The sequence below is a fragment of the Ovis aries genome, chromosome 26, assembly GCF_016772045.2.
Source record: "Ovis aries strain OAR_USU_Benz2616 breed Rambouillet chromosome 26, ARS-UI_Ramb_v3.0, whole genome shotgun sequence".
Taxonomy (NCBI): Eukaryota; Metazoa; Chordata; class Mammalia; order Artiodactyla; family Bovidae; genus Ovis; species Ovis aries.
The window spans coordinates 37359357-37371932 of record NC_056079.1 but is presented as its reverse complement, the minus strand read 5'-3'; the positions used below and the strand labels follow the sequence as shown (position 1 = coordinate 37371932).

The following is a 12576-nucleotide window of genomic DNA, read 5'->3' as shown; positions in this document are numbered from 1 at the left end:
AAGGCTGAGTGCTGAAGAATTGATGCTTTTGAACTGTGGTGTTGGAGAAGACTCTTGAGAGTCCCTTGGACTGCAAGGAGATCCAACCAGTCCATTCTGAAGGAGATCAGCCCTGGGATTTCTTTGGAAAGAATGAAGCTAAAGCTGAAACTCCAGTCCTTTGGCCACCTCATGCCAAGAGTTGACTCATTGGAAAAGACTCTGATGCTGGGAGGGATTGGGGGCAGGAGGAAAAGGGGACGACCAAGGATGAGATGGCTGGATGGCATCACTGACTCGATGGACGTGAGTCTGAGTGAACTCCGGGAGTTGGTGATGGGCAGGGAGGCCTGGCGTGCTGCAATTCACGGGGTCCCAAAGAGTCGGACACAACTGAGTGACTGAACTGAACTGAACAGTAAGAATTCCACTTTTAAGAAGCAGTTTAGTTTATCAAACTAGTAAATATTTCTATCATTGAGTGTACAGACAAATAAACGCATCCAGAAACTGCTATTAAGAAGACAACAGGAAAATGGTGAATACACCATGGGTACATATGATGGGATAAAATGTAACCCCCCAAAATCAGATTTTGAATGGCAATACACTCATTATACAGTACTAAGTAAAAGAGGCAGTGAGATCTCAACTTGTCTTTAATAAAATATACATGTGAGATATTTTTAAAATTAAAAAAAATATACCAAAATAATACTTATGCTAAATTAGGGTAGATCTTTAGGTTACTTTTTTTAAAATAGTAATGGCCACAATTATTAACTACTTTTTTTTAAATCTGTCCAGAACTCAAGTACTACATATATATCATCTATTTTAATCCTCAGAACAACCCTAAGAGGTGGCAACTATTATCTTTTATTTTGCCCCTGGCCGCACTGTGCAGTACGCAGGATCCTAGTTCCCCGACCAAGGATGGAACCCACATCCCCACCCCACACTGAAGTCCCACTGGACCACCAGGGAATTACTTTTTACACTCAAGGAATCTCTGGTCTTGAAGGGACCAGAAGCTTAAACATCTTGGGGTCCAGAAGCTTAAACATCACTTTTTCATGGTAATCTCATCTCTGGTGATAATGTTGATAAGAAAAGACTTTGGAGTTAAGACACATGCATGTTCAAACATTGGTATCACTGCATAATAGCTACATGACTTTAGGAAAATCATTTAACTTTTTTGAGCTTCAGTTTTAAAATAGGCATACCAACAGTATTGACCTCACTGGATTGTTTTCAGCATTAAAAATAATAGTGTGTTCTTCAAAACTGTTAGTTCCTTCTTCACAGTATTTTCTACTTTGAATTTTAATAAGGCTTTCGGTAAACCAGGTTTTTGTGTGAAAACTGGATAAGATTTTTTATTATCTTGTCTAGCTATTTGTGAAAGATATATGGGGACAAAATTGGGACATTTGCAAAGATAAAACACCTCAACTTTTTGAGTGCCTAATATGTTGCTGCCAAAGATCTGTCTAGTCAAAGCTATCATTTTTCCAGTAGTCATGTGTGGATGTGAGAGTTGGACTACAAAGAAGGCTAAGCGCTGAAGAATTGATGCTTTTGAAGTGTGGTGTTGGAGAAGACTCTTGAGAGTCCCTTGGACTGCAAGGAGATCCAACCAGTCCATCCTAAAGGAGATCAGTGCTGGGTGTTCACTGGAAGGACTGATGTTGAAGCTGAAACTCCAATACTTTGGCCACCTCATGCGAAGAGTTGACTCATTGGAAAAGACCCTGATGCTGGGAAAGATTGAAGGCAGGAGGAGAAGGGGACGACAGAGAATGAGATGGTTGGATGGCATCACCAACTCAATGGACACGAGTTTGAGTAAACTCCGGGAGTTGGCAATGGACAGGGAGGCCTGGCGTGTGGCAGTCCATGGGGTCGCAAAGAGTTGGACACGACTGAGTGACTCAACTGAACTGAACTAAAACCGAAGATTCGCATATCATTGACTTAGCAATCCCACTCCTAAATATTTGCTCAACAGAATGTTGCTCAACGGAACTGAATATTAGCAACTGCTCTCTGAGGTATTATTTCAGCTCACATATCTTGGGCTTTCTTGTCTACTCAAGCACACCAACATGCACACCCCCCAGAATCGCTCTCTCACATGACTCTATCTCTTTTTTTAACACCACCAGGGTCTAATGGCATCTAAATATAGCCATTACTGAGTAAAGGAATGAATGGTCCCTATAATCCTAAAATAGCTTGGGCAGAGAGGCTGACCTTGCTTTTACAAGCAAAGCACCTAGGTTTACATAGGTAAACCCACCTGTGTGTGTTAGCACAGTTCATGAGACCTAATCAAACAAGCTCTTTCTAAGTTCTTCCTCTTTCTATTGCATCGTGCATGCTCTACAGATTTTGAGGGCTTCTGAGATGGTGTAGTGGTAAAAAATCTGCCTGCCAATGCAGGGGAAGCAGGAGAACTGGGTTCAATCCCTGAATTGGGAATGTCCCCTGGAGGAGGAAATGGCAACCCACTCCAGTATTCTTGCCTGGAGAATCCCATGGACAGAGGAGCCTGGGCAGCTATAGTCCAAAAGGCTGCAAAGAGCTGGACAAGACTAAGCACATCTCTATTTAAAAAAAAAAAAAAGAGGGCCTAAAGGCCAAGATAAAGGATAAGATGGCCTGAGAGGACTTTGCTTCCTTAAATGAATTCAGGCATCCTGACTTCCTGATACAGAAAAACCCCATCCCAGGGCACTGGCAAGGAAGTCAGAAAAAAGACTTGTACTGGATGAGAACTCTGAGACTCTGAGCACCTTCTGGCTCTGCAACCATGATGTTCAGAGTTTTCTTCCAAGGACTGACTGGTTTTTAACTAGAATATAGACTGGGTTGATTTTCTTCTTTCTTCTAGGTTCTCCAAATGAACATAAAGTAAGCAAACCGATAAACAATAAACAAGGCAGTAACACAGTTCAACCACCCACTTGGCTCACAAATTTGTCCTGCAAAGACAGATCTGCCAGTGTTAGAGACGAGAGTGTGCAAGTTCTCACGGGTAATTCTGAACAGAAGTTCCAAACGTATTTTAAGCGAAGGCAGTCTCCTGGGAACAGCCCCCTGGATATCGCCACTGAATTACTTTGCATTCATTTTGATGTACATATTTTACATGTGAGGGTGTCTTAAAATAAAACTGTACTGATTTATGTTACCATGTCATTTATTCAACAATATGAAGGAAGAATAGACAAGCTTTTACAAGAGGGACTCAGTAGAAGTCAGCACGTTCCTATGAGCTTACAATGAGACTTGTCCCCCCATCATGATTAGGAAATAATCAGAATTCCAGATCTTTCGAGAAGTTCTCTATCTCTGCACAATATATACCCCAACCCTAGAATCCATCGGCCATCAAGTACGACCGTAAGGACCACAGGCCTGGAAGAACCCCAGCAAACGTGGTGCCCAGTGTCTCCCATCCTGGGAACCAGGGTCCAGGGAGGGGCGTGTCCTGCCCAGTTCTTGACTGGCATGCTGTCCGAGCATAGCTGCATCCATCACACTTTCTGGTTTTTCCCTTCCCGCTGGATCTACATAATGTAATTATTACTACCACCCATTTTCTTCCACGTCGAACTCTTCACCTCAAAACAAGTGAAATGTTTAATGGGGTGGGGAGCCGGTGGTTGAAACAGGCCAACCTCCATTTCCCACTCATCCCACAGAAACATGCCAACTGACCCCAAGGGCCCAGTGCTATGACGGGGCTACCGCCCCTGCTCTCAGGGACCTCACAGACCCTCAGCTCCCCACCACCCCGAGTTCAGAAGGCTGTGGAGTCTGGGGGAATCGTAGGGGCTGCAGTAGCATCTAACCACGCCTGAGTGGGAAGGTGGGAAGGAAGATGAGAGGAGACACAGGAGAGAGGAAGACAGCCGTGAACGTGCCTGGGGGTGCAGACTCCCAGAGAGCCCAAAAGCAGGCGGGGAGGGCGTGAGAAGGCTGGGAGTTTCCCTGAGGGAAGGAACCACGTCCACAAGGCCATGGAGCCACTAACACAGCCTAGTCGAGAGACGGACATGGTCCCATCTGTGTTTAAAATGCTCACTGTAGGGCCATGATGCAGCTGGGCTGGGGAGGAGGAGACCCCAGCTGCGGACCCTTCCAGAAAGCTCCAGGAGTCGGGGCTGGGGGGACGTCCAGGCAGGCACTCAGGACAAGTGGTGGTTCTCATGCAGGTGAGGGAAATGAGGCAGCTCCTCGAACTTGTAGCTTTCTTCTCTTTCAAAACCCACGTTGTGTATCATTGACATACTCACGCATGACCAAAACAAAATGGCCCTGTCCTCAGCCTCTAAACTTCAAGGAGCACTAAATTCTGAGAATAGAAAGGGAAGCAGAGGCCGGCAAGGTTCCTTGAAAGGTTAAGGAGGAGCAGCACAGACCGCTGACCAGTCACCGGGCAGCAAGCAGTTACAGTCAGGTGAACTGGGGTTTGAATTCCAGGCTGGCCACCTGAAACCTCGTGCAAGTGTTCCTAACTGGATCTCAGTTTTCTCACTTTTAAAAAGAGGGTAAGGATGGAACTTACCTAAGGAGCTGCACAGGGAGGTTGAAAGAAGGAGAAAGTGCCAAAGGCAGCAGCTGACCCCCAAAGAGCGCGCATCACACACTCTCTACCATTACACAGTGCAGAGGATCTCCCAGGGCTGGAAAAGAATAAAATTCTTCATTTTAACATTAGCATTTACTGTTAAGACATGCTGAGCTCTGTGCATTGGGCAAGAAAGAGAACACGGACACCCCAGCAGGTGGCTACGGTCAGATGCTCCTTCTCAATCGCAAGGGAAGGCACTCAGGTGGGGACTGTGAGGTGCTCCCACCCAAAACCTGCCAGCTGGACACGGGGAGTGCACACTTAGAAGGCACAGTCACAGCAAAGGAGAGGAATTACCTGCTTCACATCTGAACAGACAAGCAGAGAAACCCAATGCTATAAAAAAAAAAAATGTAAAAATAGCAGAAAAACCTTGAGTGAGACCTGGGTAGTTTAGACCAAGGTGATAAGATTTCTAATCCACCTTATGATAAAGAACATTGCATATTTTATTGTTATCTGTAAATTGTGTACTAATACTCTACACCAGTAACATTTATAAGTAATTTATGTACATAGGTATAGATATATATGCAATTCCTTTTTTCCCCAGATAGCTGGTTGTTAACAGGTCCCAGCACATCATTAGTTTCTCCAAAACTAGTTAAAAGCATCCTAATTTTATCTGCTGACTCAGCGATCTTCCGATGAAAGGGGACAGACGTCACTGACTTAAACACAGCTATTGCTTCTCTGTACATTTCTTTACTAGAGTTTTCCCAGAACTTGGACGAGAAGTATTATAGCTTTGGCTCATATATTTAGGTCTATGATCCATCCAGGGGCTTCCCAAATGGAGCTAGTGGTAAAGAGTCCGCCTGCCAATGCAGGAGACACAAGTGATACAGGTCAAAGCCTGGGTCCCTAAGATCCTCAGGAGGAGAGCATGGCAACCCACGCCAGTATGCCTGCCTGCAGAATCTCACGGACAGAATATGCTCGCAGGCTATAGTCTGTGGGACTGGAAAGAGTCAGACATCACTTAGCTACTGAACAACAGCTAGGTCCTTGTATTGGCCAGGAAACAGGAAAAGTGCTCATCTGTGTCAGCCTTTAATAAGCCAGCCCTTGTCTAAGGCAACCACTAGAAGAACATAAAAGAATGCATAACCCACAAGCCAAAGAAGAGAGAGAAAAAACGGAACAGTAAACAATACTTGTTTAAAAACAAGGCAAAAAAGAAGAGAAAGACAAACAAGAACAGGTGGGATAAATGGAGATCAGACAGTCAGACGGCACCTTGAAACCCAAACAGACCTGCAATTTTGTCAAAGGCAAAAAGACTAGTCCTATTACAAGACAGATTGATAAATTAGATGCACAATTAAACTTAACTGCTTCTAAGAGAGGTACTTTAAACATAAGAATGCAAATGGTTGATGGTAATAGGCTTTTTAAAAAGATAAGAGCATGCCAACACTAACCAAAAGAAAGCGGGAAGGGCTCTGTTAATCAAAGTAGACTTTAAGGGAAACATCACTGTCATCAGGCTGATATAGCAATCTTATATTTTGTATAAATGTAATATTGCTTGAACCATACAAAGCAAAAAGGGAAGGAAATGAGGGACAGGTAAGCATAAGCACTTATCCATAATCACAGTGAAATATTCCAACACGCATCTCTCAGAAGCTAGCAGTACGAACTGAAAAAACTGAAATTTTCTATCCTTTTGCTTTTAACATCTCTATGTCCTTAATGCAAAAAGTGTCTCTTACAAGCAGCATAAAGCTGGTCTGACACACTTTTTAATTGAACAACACTACAAACACTCTCCCAAACTCAACAACTGTAGAACATGCCTCATTTTCAGGAGTAAACAGAATGTTTACAACAACTGACCTCCTGCTGGGCCAAAATGCAAGTCTCAGCAAATCTCTAAAGATGGAAATTACATTGAGTGCATTCACTGATCACAGTGAAATCAAACCAGAAATCAATTAACAGAAATGAAAAAAAAATCCTCCAATGTCTAGAATTAACCAATAAACTTTTAAATAACTCATTCATCAAAAATTATTTAGAACTGAATGATAATGAAAATATAAATCCTTCCAGAAGGAAAAACTTCTAAGTCAAGAAGGCATCTTTTGAGACACAGATATAAAGAACAGACTTTCGGACTCTGTGGGAGAAGGCGAGGGTGGGTGATTTGAGAGAATAGCATTGAAACATGTATATTACCATATGTGAAAGAGATCGCCAGTCCAGCTTTGATGCATGAGACAGGGCGCTCAGGGCCAGTGCACTGGGATGACCCTGAGGGATGCGGTGGGGAGGGAGGTGGGAGAGGAGTTCATGGGGACACCTGTACACCCATGGCTGATTCATGTCAATGTATGGCAAAAACCGCTACGATACTGTAAAGTAATTAGCCTCCAATTAAAATAAATAATTTTTAAAAAGAAGGCACATGAAAGCGGTGAACAGGCCTGCTTCCCTGCTGACATGCTGTCCTGAGATCTGTGACTTTTATTAATGGAGCACAGACTGAGCCTCCACCTAAGAAGGGGCCCACCTCCCTCCTGCGTTGAGGTCACTGGAGACAAACGGTTAAACGCCTCGGACACAGACCCTGGGCAGCCACTCCACGGAATACAAGAACCTTCTGTTTTACAGTGAGAAATGGTAACATCTTTCCTCCCAGTGCCCAGCACTTCTCTCCCAGTAGAAGAATGCCTGCCCGCGCTAGACTGTCAGACCACCTCCTCGGCAGAGGAGACCCTCCAAGACTGCTGCTTCTGCCATTCTAATTCCCGATGGCCCTTATCCTTAAGAGATGATTATCTTGACGTTCACCTGGACACCTGAGCTGCCTTCTGGTGCTTGAGAATTACATAAGGCCACGAATACATATACTTGGACTTCCCTGGTGGCTCAGACAGTAAAGCGTCTGCTACAATGCGGGAGACCCAGGTTCAATCCCTGGGTTGGGAAGATCTCCTGGAAAAGGAAATGGCAACCCACTCCAGTATTCTTGCCTGGAAAATCCCATGGATGGAGGAGACTGGTAGGCTACAGTTCATGGGTTCACAAAGCCAGACACGACTGAGCGACTTCACTTTCTTTCTTTACCAATACATAAAACTCTCACATATATTCCAGTTTGAAAAGAAAATCTATAATCACAAATGAATAGCTTGTGTTACAGCCTCCGATGAAATTGCCTGCATGCTTCATAATGTATTTCCTGTAGCTCAATAAAAATGAAGCATTTACAGTAGTATAATAAACATAATATTCAAAAGATAATTTTGCTTTACACTTCTAAATATCCATCAGTATATTAATTGGAGTAATTACCACTCACCCATCCCCTTAAATCTCAGTGGTTTAAAACAACAAAGGCTTAGTTCTCTTCCAAATCAGCACAGTGACTCAGGGACTTAGGCTGCCCCCACCTTCTTGCTGCAGTGTCGTCCGGGTGTCAAGCAGCCAGAAGGGACACAGACACACACAGGGAGTTCAGACGTGGCCTCTCCGTCCAGAAGTGACACACCCTGGCCATGCTCACGTTCCACTGGCCAGAACCAGTCACATGACCCTACCCAGATCCCAAGGGGCAGGCAAGGGTGGTCTCCCAGTGATCAAGAGGAAAGTGAAGTGGTTTGTTGAACAGGTGACACTATTTTTACCTCAAATGCACATCAAACGTCCCAGTTCATTAAGGAGGAAGGAGGAAGGAAGCGGTCTTCACTGATGTGGGCACCAACTTCACACACACCGTGTTTAAACAGAGAGGAGACTTGGGAACCAGATGTGTTATTCCCATTTTATAGATGAAGAAACCAAAGCACAGAGCTAATAAACAGGCGAGTGGGAAGCTGACCCCACATCCATGACTCCAAGGTCATGCGACTTCTCAATCGGCCTCAGTCTTAGGTGGATCCAAGTGTGGCCCACAGCCTCCCTGCATCAGGGTCATTGAGGTGCCTCTTCAAACTGTGGGATCCCGAACAATAAACAAAATGAAAAGACAACCCACAGATTAGGAGAAAACATTTGCCAACGATGCGACCAGTAAGGGATTAGTCTCCCAAATTTACAAACAGCTCATGACACTAAAGTAGCATCAAAGCAAACAGCCCACTCAAAACCTGGGCAGAAGACTTCAGTACACAGCTCTCCAAAGAAGACACCCTGGCCATGCTCACGTTCCACTGGCCAGAACCAGTCACATGACAGACGGCCAATAGGCACACGAAAAGATTTCAGCATCACTAATACTCAGTTCAGTTCAGTTCAGTTCAGTCGCTCAGTCGTGTCCGACTCTTTGCAACCCCATGAATCACAGCACGCCTGGCCTCCCTGTCCATCACCAACTCCCGGAGTTCACTCAGACTCACGTCCATTGAGTCCGTGATGCCATCCAGCCATCTCATCCTCTGTCATCCCCTTCTCCTCCTTTGCCCAATCCCTCCCAGCATCAGAGTCTTTTCCAATGAGTCAATTCTTCACATGAGGTGACCAAAGTACTGGAGTTTCAGCTTTAGATCCCAGGGCTGATCTCCTTTAGAATGGACAGGTTGGATCTCCTTGCAGTCCAAGGGACTCTCAAGAGTCTTCTCCAACACCACAGGTCAAAAGCATCAATTCTTTGGCACTCTGCCTTCTTCACAGTCCACCTCTCACATCCATACATGACCACAGGAAAAACCATAGCCTTGACTAAACAGACCTTAGTTGGCAAAGTAATGTCTCTGTTTTTGAATATGCTATCTAGGTTGGCCATAACTTTTCTTCCAAGGAGTAAGCGTCTTTTAATTTCATGGCTGCAGTCACCATCTGCAGTGATTTTGGAGCCCAAAAAAATAAAGTCTGACACTGTTTCCACTGTTTCCCCATCTATTTCCCATTAGAGAAGTGCAAATCAAAACTACAATGAGACATCCCCTCGCACCAGCCAGAAAGGCTATCACACACACACACACACACACACACACACACACACACACACACACACACACAAAACCCACAAACAATAAATGCTGGAGAGGGTGTGGAGAGAAGGGAACCCTCCAAAACTGTAGGTGGGAATGTAAGCTGGTGCAGCCACTATGGAGAACAGTACGGAAGTTCTTCAAAAAACTAAAACCAGAGCTACCAAATGACCCTGTGATGCCACCTCGGGTATATATCTGGAGAAAAACATGATCCAGAAAGATACATGCATCCCCATGTTCACGGCAGCGCTGTTTATAATAGCCAAGACACGGAAGTGACCTAGAGGTCCATCAGCAGAGGAAAGGATAAGGAAGACATGGTGCACACATACAATGCAGTCTCACTCACCCACTAAAGAGAGTGACATAAAGCCATTTGCAGCAGCATGGGCAGACCTAGAGACAGTCAGACAGGGAAGTCAGTCAGACAGAGGAGGAGAAATGTCGCATGACATCCCTTATATGTGGAATCTAAAAAGAAAGGATACAAGTGAACTTAGAAAACAGAAAGACTCACTGATTGGGAGAACAAATGTATGGTTGCCGGGGGAAGGGATGGTTAGGAAATTTGGGATGGACATACACACACTGCTATATCCAAAAAGGATAACCAGCAAGGACCTACTAACCAGCACATGGAACTCTTATATGGCAACCTGGATGGGAGGGGAGTCTGGGAGAGAATGGATCCATGTATACGTATGGCTGAGTCCCTTCGGTGTTCATCTGAAATTATTACAACATTGTTAATCCGCTATACCCCAATACAAAACAAAAAGTTCATAAACACCCAAACAAACAAACAAACAAACAAGAATTGTGGGTCCCTGAGCTGCACATCACACTTACTGAATCAAAACCCCCAGTTACAGGAACGTGCACTTTTAACAAGTTTCCAAGGGGACTCCATACCATTGATCATGTTATCTTTAGCACTCAACAGCAAATTCTAAAATAATGTCTTTCAAGAAAGTAGAACAATATAAGGGAAAAAGAAGAGTTTCGGTAGGTTTAGCGGGGACGAGGCCTTGTGACAAATTGAAAATCCTTCAGATGAAAGCACTAAAATTCTTCCAGAGACTAAAATTCTTCAGACGAAAGACTCAGAAGCTGCGAACCCCGGCCCTCAACCAGCTGACCCCGAGTGATCTTAGGAGCACTCACCAGGGTGGAATCTATTCTGAAGGAAGATGACATTGTCTCCACAGCAATCACTGGAATCACGCTAAGTGATCTCTAAAGCCCACTTTGGTTCTAGGCAATTGTGAGAATGATAAAGTAAGACAATAAAACAAATTCAGAGTGGGAAAAGTAATAACTATTTAAAATCACAGCTGATCTCAGCAAAGCGTTTTTTGTTGAACAAAGACAAGCTTCTTCTAAAATGTATAGGGAAAGGCAAAGAACTAAAATAACTGAAAGCAATCTGGGAAGAGAAGAAGAAGAGAGAGGAGTCATAATATTCCGTTTTGAGGCTCACTCTATAATCAAGACAGCGGGGTATTTATTGGCGGAGGCATAGACACACAGATCAATACAACAGATTTAAGAACCCAGAAAGAGCTCATCAGTATGGCCAATGAATCTTTTTTACAAAGACACAAAAGCAACTGACTGGAGGAAGTATAGTGTCTTCAATAAATGGTGTCGGAATGATTGTTTATCCATACTCAAAGAACAGGAGAGAATTTCAATCTAAACCTCATACCTTAAACAAAAATTAAATCAAAATAGATCCTAGATGTTAATGTAAACCGTAAAAATATAAAGCTTTTAGGAACACACAGAGGAGAAAAATCTTTACAATTCAGGGTTAGGCAAAGAAATTGCAGACATAACAAAAGCATGATCGATAAAGGAAAAAATTCAATAAATTAAAAACTTTCACTCTAAAAAACATCCTGCAAGGGGATGCCACATAAAGGGAGAAAACATTTGCAAAGGACTTGTATGCTGAACATATGAACTTTCTAAATTCAATAGTAAGAACACACGGAATCCAATTTTTAAAAGGAGCAAAAGGCCGGAAACCAGTCCATCACTAAAGAGAATATACAGATGACAAATAACTTCATGAGGAGATGCCCAACACCACTAGCCATTAGGGAAATGCAGATTAAAGTGACAGTGAGATACTGCCTCATGGCTCTTAGGATGGCAAAAATAAAACCCAGCAGCGCAGAGAAACTGGAGGTCGCCTACATTGCTGGCAGAAATGTAAAATGGGACAGCACCAGAGAAAATAGCTTGACGGTTTTGGTTTTTTTTTTTAAGTTAGACATACCCTTCACACATGACTCAGCAATCACAATTTTAGGGAATGAAAAACGCTCACACAAAGTGGACATAAGTTTCCACAGCAGCATTGTCTGTAATAGCCAAAGAACTGACGACACCCCAAATGTCTTTCAAACGGTCAATGGACGAACGAACTCGGGGCCACAGCTCCACAGTGAAAAGGCAAGGACTGCTGTCCCATGATCAACCTGGATGGGTCTCAAGGTCATTACACTGAGCGGAAGAGCGATCTTCAAAGGTGTGATTCCCCTTGCACGACGTTCTCCAAAAGTGACGGAGAACAGATCCACGGTGTCCAGGAAGGGGTGACCGTGACAGGACAGCCTTTGTGCAAACAGGACAATCCTGCATCCTACCAGGTGGTGGTCGCATGAAGGTGTGTCCTGAAATGTCACAGAACTGTACACACCCACACACGAACACACAAAAGAGAGCACGAAAAAGAGCGAAACCCAAACACGGTCTGTGCTTAATATTGTTGTACCAAGGGCAGTTTCCTGGGTTTCACGAAGCATTGTCACTATGGAAGATCCGTCATTAGATGAAGCTGCGATGGTTTCAGGAGAACTTTCTACACTGTTTCTTCAACTTCTTGTGAGTCTAAATGATTTCAAAGTAAAAAGTTTAAAGAGAGCTGATATCATCAGGACTTCCCTGGTGGTTCAGTGGCTAAGACTCCACGCTCCCAGTGCAGGGACCTGGGTTCACTCT

At 44.0% G+C, this 12576-nt stretch overlaps 1 protein-coding gene across 26 annotated transcripts in view; it reads right to left on the bottom strand.

The window, feature by feature from the left end:
• CSGALNACT1 (chondroitin sulfate N-acetylgalactosaminyltransferase 1) overlaps positions 1-12576 on the bottom strand; it is a 336716-nt gene that overhangs the window by 192707 nt on the left and 131433 nt on the right. For 9 of the 26 annotated variants that reach the window (XM_027962570.2, XM_042241411.1, XM_060407085.1 and 6 more), the window contains one exon: positions 4559-4676. The exons of the other annotated variants lie outside the window; for them this stretch is intronic. The gene's annotated coding sequence lies outside the window, so the exon portion shown is untranslated. The remainder of the gene's footprint in view (positions 1-4558; positions 4677-12576) is intronic. 26 annotated transcript variants of the gene reach the window in all.